Raw genomic sequence first — 18,556 nt, 5'->3', positions numbered from 1 at the left:
TCTGGATTTAGGTCCACTGGGATTTTCCCATATAACCGAGACACTTTCCATGATAAACCATTTGCACCATTCATGGTCTCAGAGCGGCAAAACCCTGAGCTTGCAGCCTGAAACTGCAGATGATCCGGATGGTCCATCCCCTGCAGATGATTTGGATGGTTCACCCCATGCAGATGATACACCAGCAGATGAACCACCCGCTGCAGATAATTCACTCACTGATGCTAATGCATCCACTGTGTATGGTCCGCATGGATGTGCCTCGACAGCTGACCCAGCCAACCTGGATATTTGTCTCCTCGTGAAATTCTACCACTTCCCAAAGGTCCGCCCAGAGCACAAACCAAACAAAAGTGTGTTAAGACAGCGATCCTGACTGATACTCCTGAGAAGCAGACAGGAAATGATCCAGGAAACACAGATCTGTCCATGGGTGACTTTGTCATAGTTACTTTGCAACCCAACTCAGAAGCGTCCGTTACATTGGCATGGTTGAGAAAGTACAAAAGAGTAGGAGAGACCCACGTTTGCTATAAACAAAAATGATGTGGCACATGTTCCTAAGAGTGATGTGATGAAGAAGCTGCCTCAATCTAAAAGGCCTGGAGGAACCACACAGAGAGAGCAATTCCTCATCTTTCCCTGTAACATTCAGGGATGGAATGTAGAGTAAGCCTAGTTGTATAGTATGTATAGTTATTGGAAAGAGTAAGTGGATCAGTTTCCCCCCAGCTGGTTCACTTTACCCCCTTGATTTTTCTGCTCTGTCTCAGTTTACCCCTAAGTTGGGGTGAAGTGAGACACAAGACCACTTTTTAAACAACAATCATATTTTCACTGCCCTTCATCCTGAAAACATTCCAGTAATTTCCATTGCTAGTAAATAGCAATGGAAGAGCACTAATCAGCAGAGCACTAATCTCAGCATCAGAAAGTGTTAAATATATAACATCATCCTCCCGAGGCTCTCTCTTGTCTGTCGCCAATGAGCGTGAAAGGGAAAGTCCCTCTCTAAACCATTCAGACAAATCCACCAGTAGTTATCACAAGCCATAGACATAGTCACAGAAAAATGGTTGAAGGAATCTAATTTTTCATGACATCTTCTTCAGATTTGAAATAGAAACTCATTAGACATGTGAATTTCAACCCATTACTTTTCTAGATTACTCCAGGACTGATTTAATGTATTTTTATATCAAATAAAAAAAACTCAGTTAAAATGTTTTCAAGGCATTTGAGTGTCTATAACTTGTAATATTTTTGAGCATTATTTATTTTTTTATTTAAAGTTTATTTAACAGGGACCATACAAGCAAACATAGTTACAATACAAAGCCTGTAACTGATGTGCAGCATATAGAGATTATAGCTAGTGCTAATTTTCAACTCCTGTCCCTGGTTGGGCATTTCTAAGAACATTATAAAACAAATACATACATAAAAACAAGAAATACTACAAAACTATGTATATATAGATATACACATATACACATACACATACACACATACATACATACCTAATCATACACAATTATAACAACAATTAAAAATGTATACAATTTTGATTTGTCTTTAGCCAGAGCTTAATCCTGGAAGTGAACTTTTTGAAGTCAGATATGGCCTTAATATCAGATGGTAATGCATTCCATAGCCTACAGCTCTTAACAGAAAAGGCAGTCTGTGCAAAGCTTGTCCTACAGTATGGTATTGTACAGTTATGATTTGTACTAGTTCTAGTAACTCTTTGGTTGTTCTGTATTTCAATAAATTAACTAAGAGGCTCAGGTGCTAAATTATTAATACACTTGAAGATTAATTTTAGGAAACATAAATTACTAAAGCTTTCAAAGCTTAATATTTTATATTTCTCCAGTATGTAACAGTGATGATAGCGGATTGGCTTTTTATCCATAATTTTTATTGCTCGATTGTAAAGTGAACCAATGTGTTTTGTTGCAGACGGAGCTGCTTGCCCCCAAACTGTCATGCAGTATGAAATATGTGAAAACACCATAGCATGCATGTACAGTAGGGCAGCCTGATTTGGTATATAGTGTCTGATTAATTTAAAACAGTTGAGATTTCTTTGTATTGTTTTAGAGATTTTCTTGATATGTTTAGTAAAATTAAGTTGAGGATCTATAACCAATCCAAGGTATGTGAATTCTGTTACAGATTGAATTTTTTCATTTTGCAAGTTAATTTTAAATCTTTTATTTAGATCAAGTTTCTTAATAGAAAAACACATAGAGACTGTCTTTGTAAAATTTAGCACCAACTGATTTTGATTGAGCCACTGTCCGACATCAGCCATACATGCAGAGAGAACATCAGCAGCCACCTCTGGTGACTTAGCGGGTGCATAAAGAACTGCATCATCTGCATAGAGCTGGAAGCTGGCGCCTGAACAGTGTAATGGTAGGTCATTAATAAAAAGACTGAACAACAAAGGACCAAGTACGGAGCCCTGTGGTATGCCCCTTTTGATGTTCAAGAGTGAGGATTTTTCCTGGTCAACTTTAACACACTGTACTCTAGCCTGAAGATAAGACGCAAACCACTGTACTGCCTTAGTAGAAAAATTAAAAGATGACATTTTAGTTAAAAGTAAACTATGGTTGATTGTATCAAATGCCTTTTTAAGGTCAAGGAAAACAGCTCCCACCACATCACCCCTATCCAGTGATTTCTTTACATTTTCAATAAAACAGCAGTTTGCAATTTCAGTGGAATAACCTGATCTAAAACCAAACTGCTGTGGGTGGAGGAACTGATTGGCTTCTAAGTGATCAACCATTTGTGCTGCTACAACTTTCTCAATAACTTTAGATAAAATAGGTAAAATAGATATGGGACGATAGTTACACATAGAGTCCTGACTTCCTGATTTAAATACTGGCACAATTACTGCTTTTTTCCATCCTAAAGGAAATGTACAGGTTCTTATAGAAAGATTTACAAGATATGTAAGAGGTTTAACTAACACTGTTACATATTTTTTTAAAAACCAACTATTCATCATATATAAATCATTTGTTTTGGAATTAGACAATTTATTAATAATTTCTAAGATGTTTGTCTCCGGAACCTCTGTAATATGAAATGAATCTACAGAAGTCACTCCAGTTGTATAATTGAGGTCTTTAGATTCAAAATCTTTTATTAGTTCTTCTACTGATTGCACAAAATATGAATTTAATTCATTAGCCATAACGGCGTTATTATTTATGTTCTTTCCATTTATGTTAAGTTCCTTGATCCCCTGTTTATTTGGTTTATTAGTCAGATTGTTTAAGTGTCTCCAGATGGAATTATTATTGCCTTTAGAATTACCTATAAGTTGAGTATAATATGAAACTTTTGCTTTACGTAGTTCTAACACCACTTTATTTCTTAGACTTTTGTAGGTTAACAAATCAGTATTCATTTTTGAGCATAATGATTTTTTCAGAGCCAGATCTCTCTTCTTCATAAGCTTTCTGATTTCATTACTTATCCATGGTACAGTGTCTTTCTTTCTACATCTTTTTTTTTATTAGAAATTTGTCTATTAATCCTGAAATAGCTGTAGTCATAGAATTACAGCACTCATCTACATCATCCACAGCCATGATCTGCTCCCAATTTAAGTTATTAAGTTCTCTTTCGAACTGCACAGTTTTAGCTTCAGGAATGATAAATGATAATTTATCACAACCAGATTTGCCAAAATACTGTAGCCGCTTTCTGGTCAGTTTTCTAACTGTCAGAATCATGTTGTGGTCTGAGAGACCTGTTATCAGATTGTACGTCCTCGTTATATGTTCTGGTTTATTGGTAAACGCCATATCAATCAGGGTCTTGGTCTGCCTTGTTATCCTAGTGGGCCCTTTAATCATTTGTAGATAATTAAATTTTGTCATAATTGTTTTTAATTTTTGTTTACCACTTTTTCCCAACCAATTAATATTAAAATCACCATACCATACAGTTTCTCTATAAGAATCAAATTGCTTAGCAACAAGACTTAATTCATCATAAAAAGCAGTGTTATATGAAGGTGGGTTATAAATAACAACAATATTAAAATTCATTGTAGGTGATAAAATAACATTCAAAGCTAGACATTCCAGAGTTGTTTTCAATTCAACTATGTGACATTTAAATTTATCTTTTATGTATATCAAAACTCCTCCCCCCTTGCCTGTATTTCTGTCCTTTCTGAAACATTGATATCCAGCAATGTCTATCATATTATTTGGTATATTACTGTGAAGCCAGGATTCTGTTAAACAAAGATAATCCAAATTTGAGTCCAAGAGGAGTACAGAGATCTGATCCCTTTTGGAAATTAGGCTGCGAATGTTTAAATGTCCGCCTAATATTCCTTTCGGTTTACACTTAACGTCCCAGAGTACTCTAGCGTGATTCACAGTTTGGAAAAATAGATATTGTTTTTGTTTTTGTACAGCACTAAAGCCAGAGCCATTCAAGTGCATTCCCGGTTCAATCCCCGAACATGGATCCATCAGACGGGGTGACTCACCGGACTTGTTGCGGTCGGTTGTACACAGGCAGCTAAGACTAGGTGAACTCCGTTTTTCGGCTTGCCGCTGATCCAGTGGTTCCTGGCTCTGAGCCAACAGCTCCCGCAGCTCCGCTCCATGGGATTCTGGTGTAGTCGATGTCACCCCTGTACTGAGCCCAACCTCCAGCTCAGTACTAGCCATTTGCTCAAATCTAGTCGGACCAGGATTAAGGTGTATATCCCCAGCCAGAAGAATGAGCACCAGTATAACTTTAAACGCATCATCAACTTTGATTGATAAAAAAAATTAAGCCCAAAGGGTCTTTTTCCAAAGACACTAAAATTATGTGTGTAACACACTGAAGCAAGGAACTGTTGCAATTTTAAGTTTCAGTAGGTAGGGCACTTTCAGCTTTGAGTCCCATAATGGGGTTTCTGGTTAACAGGATAAATTAATCACTTACTCATTTGTGTATCTTCTAGTGCTGGATTCATTATTCGAATATTTGTTTGATGGGTTGGCGTAAAAATGTTAATTTTCAGATAAATATTATTTGTTCTTTCCAACATCTCATCTCCCGCGAAACGGTTCTCATTCGCACTTGAATATGAATCACATGAGTGAACATCATGACCGTCATGATTCAGTTCCTCTGGAAGAGAAAACAAAAATGGTGAGACCTCGGCTATGCAGGAGCACCTTAATTTAAGTCGGTACAAAAAAATAAATAAAAATGTGACGGTACCAGGTTTCTTTAAGTACCGGTCCCTTATGAAACAAAATTATATTGCAGTATATTGGAAAACATCATGTAATACATTAGGCATATATTCTTATATATATTAATTTTTTTTCCAATATATTGCAATATATTGAAAGCGGCAATCATTTGTATATTTTGCAATATATTATATAATATATATATCATCAATATATTATTAAATGTATTAAAATATATAAAATATTAGAAAATAAAAAGGGAAAATAATATATTACAATATATCACAATATATTTTAAGAAATATATTGGTAAATATATTTTCCTTTCTTATGGGGTAGTACCGAGGTCCCGTTGAAACCCGGTTCAGCGCTATGATTTCCGCGAAGCAGAAAACGAGGACGGAATTTCAAAATCCAGTCATGAAAATAAAAATTACATTTTAATATGGACAGTCATGGAATTTGTCAAAGTTAGCATAAATTAATCAAATCAAATCTCCATATAGACCAGTATCTGTAAATGTTTAGCCGCAAAAGTTGTTTGAAATATGAATCCGTGTTCTGCGCATCTCTGTGTGAATTAATGAATGGCAGAGACGTGCGGGTTTGTTTACTACATAGACTGAAGCGCGTGATGCTTGCATTAATTTCAGCATCTGAGCTTCAGAATTCTCTCTCCATCAAGCGATCTGAACTTTTCAGTTCATCTCAATGGAAGTATGAGACCTGTATTTGATGCTCTGTAAACTCTCTGTGAAGGTGCATGACTCACCATCGCTTTACTGATAGCACTGTTTCTCACACATTCAAAGAGAGAGAGATCGAGAGTCTTACCACGTTGAATCGACACGCTATATGTAAACTATTCAATTAAATTCAATTCAAGACTGGTTGTGGCGGAGGTGTTGCAACAATATATAGTTATATTCTCAATGTTACCCAGAAAACAGCATACAGGTTTAACTCTTTTGAAATACTTCTGCTAAATGTTACACTGTCAGACATGCAAAAGAAATGTAATGTATCTCTTGCTCTGGCTACTGTGTATAGACCACCAGGGCCGTATACAGAATTCCTAAAAGAATTTGCAGATTTCCTCTCAGACCTTCTAGGTACAGTTGATAAGGCGCTAATCATGGGAGATTTTAATATTCACGTTGATAATACAAATGATGCATTAGGACTTGCGTTTACTGACCTAATAAACTCCTTTGGAGTCAAGCAAAATGTCACCGGACCCACTCATCCTTTTAATCATACACTAGATTTAATTATATCTCATGGAATCGATCTTACCGCTATAAATATTGTACCTCAATATGATGATATTACAGACCATTTCCTTGTATCGTGTATGCTGCGTATAACTGATATTAACTATATGTCTCAGCATTACCGTCTGGGCAGAAATATTGTTCCAGCCACCAAAGAAAGATTCACAAATAACCTGCCTGATCTATCTCAATTGCTATTTGTACCCAAAAATACACATGAATTAGACAAAATGACTGACAACATGGGCACTATTTTCTCTAATACTTTAGAAACTGTTGCCCCCATCAAATTGAAAAAGTTTAGAGAAAAACGTACTGTGCCATGGTATAACAGTAATACTCACTCTCTCAAAAAAGAAACTCGTAGTCTTGAATACAAATGGAGAAAAACTAACTTGGAAGTTTTTAGAATTGCATGGAAAACAGTATGTCCAGCTATAGACAGGCTCTAAAAACTGCTAGGGCAGAGCATATACACAAACTCATTGAAAATGACCAAAACAATCCAAGGATTTTATTTAGCACAGAGGCTAAATTAACAAATTACCAGACGCTACCTGATTCAAATATTCCATCAACATTAAATAGTAGTGACTTTATGAATTTCTTCACTGATAAAATAGATAACATTAGAAATACAATAGCGAATGTAGATTCTACAGCGTCTAACACTTCAGTTTCATCCATCCATCCAAAGATAAACTGCAGTTTTTTACAACTATAGGACAGGAAGAGCTAAATAAACTTATCACTGTATCTAAACCAGCAACATGTTTATTATTATTAGTACCCACTGAAAGAGTTGTTACCTGTAGGCGAAGAACTGCTTCTCAATATCATTAACTCATCGTTATCTTTAGGTCACGTACCAAAACCATTCAAGCTGGCGGTTATAAAGCCTCTTATTAAGAAACCAAAACTAGATCCTAGTGTACTGGCAAATTATAGGCCTATTTCAAATCTTCCATTTATGTCTAAAATTTTAGAAAAAGTTGTGTCTGCTCAATTGAGCACCTTCCTGCATAAAAATGATCTGTATGAAGAATTTCAGTCAGGTTTCAGGCCCCACCATAGCACAGAAACTGCACTTGTTAAAATTACAAATGACCTGCTCCTTGCGTCAGATCAAGGCTGCATCTCATTTCTAGTCTTACTTGATCTTAGTGCTGCGTTCGACACCATAGATCATGACATACTCGTAGATAGATTACAAAACTATACAGGTATTCAAGGGCAGGCTCTAAGATTGGATGACAAATAAGTTTCTCCAATTAAATTCAGATAAGACAGAGATATTAATTATTGGACCAAAAAAAACTACACAGAATCTTGTAGATTACAAACTGCAACTAGACGGATGTACTGTTACTTCCTCTACAGTCAGAAATCTGGGTGTTATATTAGACCGCAATTTGTCTTTTGAAAATCATATTTCCAATGTTACAAAAACTGCATTCCTCCATCTTAGAAACATTGCCAAGCTACGAAACATGTGAACTGTTTCTGATGCAGAAAAGCTAGTACATGCATTTATGACCTCTAGACTGGACTATTGTAATGCACTTCTAGGTGGTTGTCCTGCTTCTTCAATAAACAAGCTACAGGTAGTCCAAAATGGAGCAGCTAGAGTCCTTACGAGGTCAAGAAAATATGATCATATTACCCAAATTTTACAGTCTCTGCACTGGCTACTTATTAAGTTCCGTATCAGTTACAAAGTATCATTACTTACCTATAAGGCCCTAAATGGTTTAGCTCCTGCATACCTAACTAGCCACGCTACAACGCATCACGCGCCCTAAGGTCACAAAATGCTGGACTTTTGGTAGTTCCTAGGATAACAAAGTCCACTAAAGGTGGTCGAGCTTTCTCACATTTGGCTCCCAAACTCTGGAATAGCCTTCCTGATAATGTTCGGGGTTCAGACCCATTCTCTCTTTTTAAATCTAGACTAAAAATGCATAATGTATCTCTTAAATTGTGAGTGTAGTTGCATTTGATCAAATGTGCATTTTTATTCATTAGCTTGGGTTAAACTAATTTTACTTTGTTGGATCAGCAGCTATGCTAAAGATGTCTCTATTTTGTTTCTATGTTTTGCCACGGTATTTACATCCCTGAGAAGAGATGATGCTGACCCTCAGAGGACGTCAGATGATGCTAACCCTGAATCAACAAACAGAACTAACAATTATTGCTACATGTGTGTCTGCATCATATAATAATTTTTAATTAATAATATTAATAATGTTCATCGCCTAGCTGACTACGTCTTGTATTATTTTTTTTCTAAAAATCCTGTCAAACGTGCACAAACTGACAGTTACCACCATAAGCTACTACTAAATATTGTAGAAACATAATTTTCTTTAAAGTTGCTTTGTAACGATTTGTATTATAAAAAGCGCTATACAAATAAACTTGAATTGAATATATGTAAACTATTCTTTGTTGTCTTCTCCTGTCAAAATAATGGAGTTCATTTAGAATTATTCATATTCATTTTCGAACAAGCAGAAGACATACCGGTTTCTCCGGTCCCTGTTTTGATTTCGGCAAATCAGTTTGTGACTAATATTCATGAACCCAGCAGCTCATCAATTCACAGTGCATTGTCTATACATTAGTATGATAATAGAATTAGTAGTAGTATTATTTTTAAATAATAATTAATATGATCTATTACTTTTTTTTTTTTTTTTACAGAAACCCTCAATGACCAAAAATATCTTAAGCATCACCACCAGTCTTAAGTTCAGTTAAAATGACAAATATGCATTCATTAGGCCTAAAAGTTAATTTTTACATAAAGGCGTTGTGCTAGAAATATTACTATTATTTAGTAAAATGTATGTGATACTGTTGCTACTGTTGTAAAAATTTATAAAACTTCATTTTTTAAAGAAATAAATCACAATATTTCTTCCATGTTTTAATTTTAATAGCAAATCCCCTTTATTTACCAAAAATAAAATGTGTTTAAATTTAATAAATTAAAAGACAAATTAAATTTGGGTAAAACTTGTTTACTGTTTTTCATAATTATATAACTTGTAGAAAAACTTTAAACACAATTGTAAATAAGTATAAATAATGGCATTGGTTTTATTTTTAGTGATAAAAAGTTTTGTAATTTTTTCTTAATTAGCATATTTTTGTGTTTTGCTTTGGTACCGAGATTGGTACCGAGAACTGTGGATTTTCACTGGTATCGGTAACGAATACTGAAATTTTGTTACCGTGATAACAATAATGTCAAATATGCGATTTGAAATATGGCCTACCACAACAGCACATCAAGTTTTAACAATCACTGAGCGTACTGAAGAAGTACGCCTATAGTATATTATTGGTGTAAAAAAACAAAAACAAAAAAAAACTCACAGTAGCCCAGCCTATATTAAAAGTATTGCTCTTAACAGACCAGTGTGTTTTGTATCACATCAGACCTGCCTGCGTGAGGTGTGCCACTTCCAGCTCGCGCTGTTCTGTAGTTTATTCAAAGTTTATTCATTCTAAAGGTATCGCATGTCAATATTGCACTAAAAATGTGACACTGCAGCTGTAAAAGCAGGACAGAGCTATTGCAGATGATCTTAGACATACTGATGTATATACGACTGCAGTACATTATCATCATAAAAAAAAAATGAAACTAACATAAGCTTATTGGCTTATGTATTCAGTTGAGGTTATTTTTAAACAACTACCTTATATAGGCATACACACACACACACACACACACACAAAATCTTATCACTTTTGAATCCTTTAAGAACAAAAAAAAAAAAAAAAATTCTTACATTTGAGGTTAAATTTGCAAGTTCCTACATTAGTAAAATGCTAAAAATTAATTATCAACAATGTTTACCAGAATAGTTTTATCGAAATGGGTCCATACATCCATATATCTTGGTAAATAATCCATTGTTTTGTTTCCATCCAAACAGCACAAACATGGTGGACATAACCGATGAGCACAGGTGCAAAACTCCTCTTCTTCTTCTCCAAATATTAGAGAATATTTTGTCCTATTAAGTTTTTTTAAGCACTTTTATTATTATTATATTATTATTGTTATTATTATTATTATTATTTTTTGGTCACAAATATTTTGTTTTTGACAAATTTTACATTACATTAAATGTGTAGTTAACTTTATTAAATCTTGTAAAGGTCTTAAGTCAAGTTTAAAACCGTCTTAGAGAAAATTGTGGGCCACACTCAGCCAGGATAACACTCGTTGATGCCGAGTCTGAGCTGCAAGCGCTGCGGGCCATCCGAGCTCGGGCTGATTACTACATGCTTTCAGGGATACTCAAGAAAGTGAAGTCCTCATTTTGAGTTACATTTTTAATGGGGTCATTGGATGCACATTTTCCACAAGTTGACATGATTCTTTTGGTTCTTAATGAAAAGTATATAACATAATTTGGTTAAGATTTCTCAATGGCAGTATAGAGCAACACCCTTTTTACCCTGTCAAAAACAGCTTCAGGGACAGTCTATACAGGACTAATATTGTCAGGACTTCCTTTTTTTTCATCATAATTTTTAAATGATACATGCCAAACTTTAACCTAAATCAGAATGTAAGATGGAAACTGATTTTCAATGTCTTTCATGTTTATGTGGTTGTGTGGTTATTCATGAAGTCTTATAATGTCACTCTTTTGATGACGAACGGTTTTGAGTCTCAGTTGACATATTTCCATAAATATTAAACAATGTGCATTATGTTGTTGGCACACTGGCCTACTTCTTGAATAAGGTTGGCCCCGAGGTTTGGCTCTTGTGTGTAGCATTGAGAAAAACAGTTGATGGGATAAGCAATCGGAAGCCCCTTTACACATCTGGTGTGAGCATACCGTGGCCATGAGACACTTTCTTTCAGAGTTTCGCTTCACTTTGAACTCACATGAATATGTATCGTGGTCTAAAAGCATCATACAAATTTACACAGCGATATTGCAAGATAATACAAAATGCAGTTTCTAAATGATGATTTCATTTATCAAGGGGAAAAAGCTGTCCAAACCTACCTGTTGTTTGTTGTTTGTTTTTAAATCTCTAAACGGTCTGGCACCATCCTATCTCTCAGATCTATTGCAGATATATTCTCCATCAAGATCACTTGGGTCCTCTGACCAGAAAATGTTAATTGTCCCAAGGTCTAGACGCAAACTTTGGGGTGATCGTTCTTTTTCTGTGTTGGCACCGAAACTCTGGAATAGTCTGCCTTTGCATATTAGAACTGCCTCCACAGTGGTATCTTTTAAATCTTTCTTAAAAACTCATCTTTTTTTTCCTCTGGCTTTCCTGTCTAAATCAAATAGCTGAGTAAGTTTATTGTTTGTTTTATGAGAGTAGCTAGATATTTGTATAGTATTGTATGTTTGTATGTTTTCAAATTGTACAGCACATTGGTCAACTACCTGTTGTTTTTAATTGTGCTTTATAAATAAATTACTTTACCTTACCTTACCTGGCCCTATGTGAAAAATTAATTGCTCCCTCCCGTTCAATCATTATAGAACTGTCATTAACCACAATTTTTTTTAGAAAATTGAGTTAAATTTCACTAGCCACACTCAGGCATAATTATTGCCAGACCTGTTGAATGAAAAAATCACTTAAATATAAGCTATCTGGCAAAGTGAAACATGCTTAAAGAGCAACACATCATGCCATGATCTAAAGAAATTCATGAACATATGAGAATTAAAATAGTTGACAACTATCCGCCAGGAAAGGATTATAAAGCCACGGTCAGAGTCATTATCCACAAATGGAGAAAACTTGGAACAGTTCCGAATATTTCCAGGAGTGGCCGGTCTACCAAAATTACTCCAAAAGTGCAACGACGACTCATCCAGAAGGTCATAAAAGAACCCAGAACAACATCTAAAGTCATGGCCTAATGGTTAGAGAGTCGGACTCGCAATCAAAGGGTTGTGAGTTTGAGTCTCGGGCTGGCAGAAATTGTAGGTGGGTTGAGTGAATGTACAGCGATCTCTCCACCCTCAATACCATGACTGAGGTGCCCTTGAGCAAGGCACCGAATCCCCAACTGCTCCCTGGGTGCTGCAGCATAAATGGCTGCCCACTGCTCCGGGTGTGCTCACGGTGTGTGTGCACACTTGGTTAAATGCAGAGATGGGTTAAATGCAGAGCACGAATTCCTAGTATGGGTCACCATACCAACAGGCAAACATGGCAGTGGTGGTTGTAGTGTGATGGTCATATCCTGCTTAACTTTGTGCTTTTGTGAAATAAAGAAAACAAACAGGGTGTGCTCTCTGTCACCTCGGTCTCTGTGATGTGCATTTTGGAACGTGTCATAAAAATTTAACTGAAACTCTGCGAATACTGTGCACAGTAACTTTCATCAATATTAAGACCAGCATGTGTTCTTGTCTTAGGACAACTTTGATAAATTAGTTTGATCCATTCAAATGCTAACTACTGTATACTATATAAATATAAGCTTGACATGTCTACTTTTAAATGAAGTCTTATGGAAAACTAATATTCTCTGAAAAATTAATCCATATGAAGCTAACACAATGTCCTGTCTTTCCTGTCTGATTTCATTATCTTTGATAAATTGATCACGCCCATTTTGATATTTCAATAGACCATGTGAGACGCACGGCATGTAAATGCCCGCATCACCTCTGTTAAAAAAAAAAAAAGCAGCGAAACTTTTCAAGTTAATCTTGGCTACTGTTGGTTTCTGGAAGGAGACGTGCTAAGAAGAATACACTTTGGATTACCTCAAACAAAAGACGTGCAGAGAGAAATAAGATTTGGTTTAAGAAAAAGATGATGTGGCTGGCGGCTTGATCCAGTGGAAAAGATTCCTTATATGAGTAAGTCTTTCTTTTATTAGCCTACTTGCATTGACCATTATGGTTACTGTGACAAAACTTGTAGGGGAGCCCGGAGCACAAACTGATGTGTGGTTAGTTGTAACAAATGGTTTAAATATTTCCACTCATGCTAGCATAAAAATGTTTCAGACAAGAACCACTTTGGCAAGTTTACTTGAGTTTATTGAATACAATTTATCTTTGGTGGTATGGTTCCTTATGGGGGTTCTTGCTCCCAGAATAATTGAACATACAAGAGCTTTAACATTAACCCCCCCTGGAACCATGAATAAAGAAATAAATAACGATTAAGACTTATAATAAGTCCTTAAAGCAAACAGTGATAATCATATGGATGTGGCAGTGGGACGTCTATCCTGTAGCCTGGTTATGAAGATGGGTGTCTCTCAGCAGTGAGTCCATACCAGCTAAGATTTTGGAAGCCTTAGTGATCTGAGACAAAGAAGACGACAGCCAAAAGGTGAACAGTATGGTGCTCATGCTTATAATGGGGAGGGAGGGAGGGTTTTGAGTCATTGAGCATACTTACCGAGCAGTAGTGCCACGTATATATATGTCCCGTGTCTAATAGGAGAGAGGTGGTGATTGGAGCGATTGACAGCTGACTGCATCAGCTGTTCACAGCATTGCCTCCATGGCCTGATTGAACTAACGCTGTGCTTGATTTCAGACAGGAACCACTTTGGCAAGTTTACTTGAGTTTATTGAACACAATTTATCTTTGGCGGTATGGTTCCTTATGGGGGTTCTTGCACTCAGAATAATTGAACATACAAGAGCTTTAACATTAACCCCCAAAACATAATGAGAGTATTACTGCATGAAGAAGAACCCCCAAAACCAACCTTGTTCCAGTCCTGCAAAGATAAATTATTGAGATATCCTTAATGTAACCTACTGGCTTGCGAAGGGGTATCTCCATTCTAATGAGGCAGAAAATAGCTCTCTATAATTAAGGTAGCTGGTAATAGCAGCGAGGGTATTTTCTCCAGCGGGAGAACCGCAAACGAGCAGCATGTCCCTGAGCTTGGTATGAGTGGTAGGAGAGTAGCGTTTCCTTGTTTCTTTCCTGCAAAATAGAAAGATAATGTTATAGAGATGTCCTTAAGCAGCCTATGGTAGGAGAGGGGTGTTCTCCCCTCTAAAGCGAGGGAGAGAACAGCAAGTCCCCTCTTATTTTAAGTAGCAGGGGTGTTCATCCTCTGCTGCAGCCAAAGCAGCAAAGGGTGTTCTCTCCAGCAGGAGAAAACAGGGAAAACTGCTTTTACATAGCAGCGAGGGTTTTCTCTCAGCAGCAGTTCCTTCCTCATTCTTCTCATTCTCATTCTCTTTCTCCTTCCCCATTCCTTCTAATTTGCTTCCTCATTCTTCTCATCCTCCTCCTCATTCTTTTCCTCATTTTTCTCCTTCCCCATTTCCTTCTTCTCATCCTCCTCCTCATTACTCTCCTCCTCCTCCTCCTCCTCATCCTTATTATCCTCCTCCTCATTCTCCATCTCCTTCTCATCCTCTTCCTTATTCTTATTATCCTCCTCATTCTTCATTTCTTCCTTCTCATCCTCATTCTTCTCATCCTCCTCCTCATTCTTCTCATCCTCCTCCTCATTCTTCTCAACCTCCTCCTCATTCTTCTCAACCTCCTCCTCATTCTCCTTATTCCCTTGCGATCAGTGTCGTGTTTTATTATTATTAAATGCACTGTAAGCCCGAACAGGACTACTAGCTTATAAAGACTGAGGTCACTACAGTTAATATCTCTTGCTGAGTTAATCCACCTTTAAACTATTAATGTCTATGAACAAATATGTCTTTTTATGTTTGTGTGCCTCAACATTTTTGAGTTTACACCGCTGGGTCACTCACTATTGTTAAGTCTACTGTTTATCACGTGATATGATGTCATGACGTGCGGCCCTAACGGACGTTACCTGAAAAATCTATCCAAGATGGCTACCTCGAGCAACGTGGTATCAATCACGAAACAACTTGTAAGTAAACCAAAACACTTCAAAACTACTTTGCTTGTTCTAATATTGTAAGAATATCATTTTACACATAATATTTGACTGTTAGACGAGGCTATTTTTAATATATAAGTTGCAAGTGTGCAGCTTCACTGTGCCGCGGGCACGATTACCATTAGTCCGCCTGCTAACATTAGTGATAGATAATATCCTGTTTAACGTTACTGTTAATGTTGTGGCAGGGCAATAATTGAACACTACCCAGATCTCATACAGTGTTTTGGGCCTCTTGTCCATTTGTGGACTATGCGGTTTGAGGGCAAACACCGCTTTTTTTTCCAAGCGTGTAGTACATGACGAACAAAACTTTAAGAATGTTTTGAAAACACTAGCAACTAGGCATCAGCACATGATGGGCTACTATCTCAGTGCACCATCATTCTTTAAACCACATCAGTAGACATCAAATGTCTCCTCTGTCTTGGTTTCAGAGCTTCCGGAGGTTGCAACACAACACATTAAGCAAAAAACAGACAGCAACCTGATTTACAGCACATCAAAAATCATTATTGATGTTACTGATTATGATGTTGGGATATTTGTATCTGTGGGGCAGGAGGGGGGACTGCCTCAGTTTAGCAAAATACAGCAGATCCTCCTTGTTAACAATGATATAACTTTTCTTTGCCAAAGACACAAATCACAGTACATTGAACACCTGAGATCAAATGAACTTTACCCAGGCAATGTTACTGTCCACAGTGTATCAGAGCTCAATGACAACTCACCCCTCTCTGCATACATTGTAGAAGGAAAATTTCTGTTGTCGCCCAAACGATTCATACTGTTGCACTGAAAGTACATTTACATCTTTGATTTGTTTTTATATATATAAAAAAAATCTAAATAGTAGATCTTAAATCATATTTTAACACAAGGGTAAACTTCCAGTATGTATAGTGTGAAAATTAGCGGTTACCTTTTTGTATGCACTACTAAATTTGCTTATTTTTCCATGTCAATCTTCATACATCAATTAGTCTCTCAGAAGATGGCAGCAACACCAAAATTTCTGCTGCGTGTTTGTTACCACAGATGTTGCTATAAAGGTAACTTTGACTGAGCGACCAGAGTCGGTGAAAGAACTAATCAACATACTGCGAGAAAAAGCCAAGCCAAGACTGGACGTTGAGTTTACCTTGCATTATGAGGATCCTGACTTTGGTGGACAACTCAGCTGTCTAGTTGATATTCAAGAGTTACCAGAGAAGGCAACATTAACCCATAAGAACCCGTGGTGACGTGGGTGTCACACATACTGGTGATTATCTGGAAAGGTCTTTTTAAAGCATTATCCCTTACTTTCAACTCAGGAAGTCCCTAAGTGACATTTAAGGAACAACTTCTGGAAAGACACTGAAATTAACCAGATCCCAAAAGCACAACATATTGGAGAACATGGCTGCAGTGATGTACAACTTCAAACCTTACCCAAGTGACAATAATGTGGGTATGGCAGTTGAAGCTCTTGTTACAGCTCATCCTTGTCTTAAAGAGCCTGGAAGTGTGAGTGGATGGTATGGATGGAAAATGAGCCTGAAATTTAAGATGGGGGATTATCGTGGCAAGCTGTCAAGATCTGGATGTTTGGAAGTGTCTCTCAATGCAGGTACAAGGAGCAAAAATAACCCTGAAAAAGAGCACCCACACTCCATGATGAAAAGAGCCAGATGAGCTGAAGTGAACTTCCTTCCAAACTTTCCCAAGGGAGAAAGTCAGGCCAGTTTGGAAGAAATGAGATTGCAGATGGACAAAGTTCAGAAGAGACGGCAAAACCTACGCTTGATAGAAATGCTAATGCAGAAGACCTTTTCCCTTCGTCACCAGGAGATAATTCTGGAAAACCCACAGGTTAAGAACTTCTTGGAGAAATGGCCGGCTCTTCGGATTGAATCGGCAGGGCCTCAGGGTGTCACTTTGCCAAAATGCCATGAAATGTGGTCAGCACATCCATACTGAAATTCATTTTTGCTTGTTCTTCCAGGAAGTGCACGATGTCAATATGAAACGTACTTTAGCCCTTCGTGCCCTCCTGCCTGCGTGAAGAGGACCCACAGTTCTTCAAGACTTGGAATGTAAGTATTCAGTATATTCATAGAAATATTAATATCTCCAACAGCCACTTAACTATATATAGTTACCCCTTAGTAAACCTTATGTGTAGGTGTCATTGTGCTGGTAAGTGGACTGTACTTAGTGTGGACATGGATATACAGTATGTGCATATAAGCATACATACATGTATGTAAAAGCCCTAACCTCATGTATTCCCAAACCGTAATCACTCACAAAGCACTGGCCTAACTTTACCCAGACCTGGAGAAGGCTAATCATTTGATTGACCTTTTGGCTTAACCTCTCATGAAATAGCACACACACTTACTCTCTTTCTCTGTAAAAATTACTTAAAAATACATTTCCGCTACTATGTAATGCCTATCTCCATATTAATAGTTTGTTTAAAGGGACAATAAGTAACTTTTTAGGTATTTTATTATTTAAAATCAATATTTTTATTCATAAATATGCCCTCAATGGTGTACAAATACCTATGCCAATGTTTAAACTAATCCTTGTAAATGAAGAATTTATTATCTTTATATACATGGGACGGGTAGGTTGACGGAGGCTTCCATGTAGTTCCGCCATCTTGCAAAACTATAATAGCAGAGAGGGACAAAAAGTACTAAGCCAACGCGTTTCCACAGCGCGTTTTCGGTCAGAGCCAGAAACGCAGGTGCAGAGCAGTGAGAGGCGCTTGAAACTGCACCGGCAAGTTTAAAAGTCTGGATTGCATTCTTATTATGGACCATACATATGCCGCGCCACAGGAGAAGAAAACATCGTCGCCAAAACAGTCAAAAATAGAACGTAAAAGGAAACGTGACCGTAGATTACAGAAAACGAGTTAATGTCTGGGAAGCTTTTTCTAGGTGGAAAGAGCTAATGCTTGATAAAGATTTCAAAAGAGACGTTGAAGTGGCCAGTTTTCTTCTCGACAGGTAAGTCAGTGTTACAGTCTATATTATAATATTTTTTTTTATATCTAACAATGCATATAATTCAGAAAATATAACGAATAAATTAGACATAACTACTAATTACAATATTTCATGTTTTCCACAGTCAGTAAT

Source organism: Carassius gibelio, chromosome B18, assembly GCF_023724105.1.
Source record: "Carassius gibelio isolate Cgi1373 ecotype wild population from Czech Republic chromosome B18, carGib1.2-hapl.c, whole genome shotgun sequence".
NCBI lineage: Eukaryota > Metazoa > Chordata > Actinopteri > Cypriniformes > Cyprinidae > Carassius > Carassius gibelio.
This window is presented reverse-complemented; position numbering follows the sequence as displayed.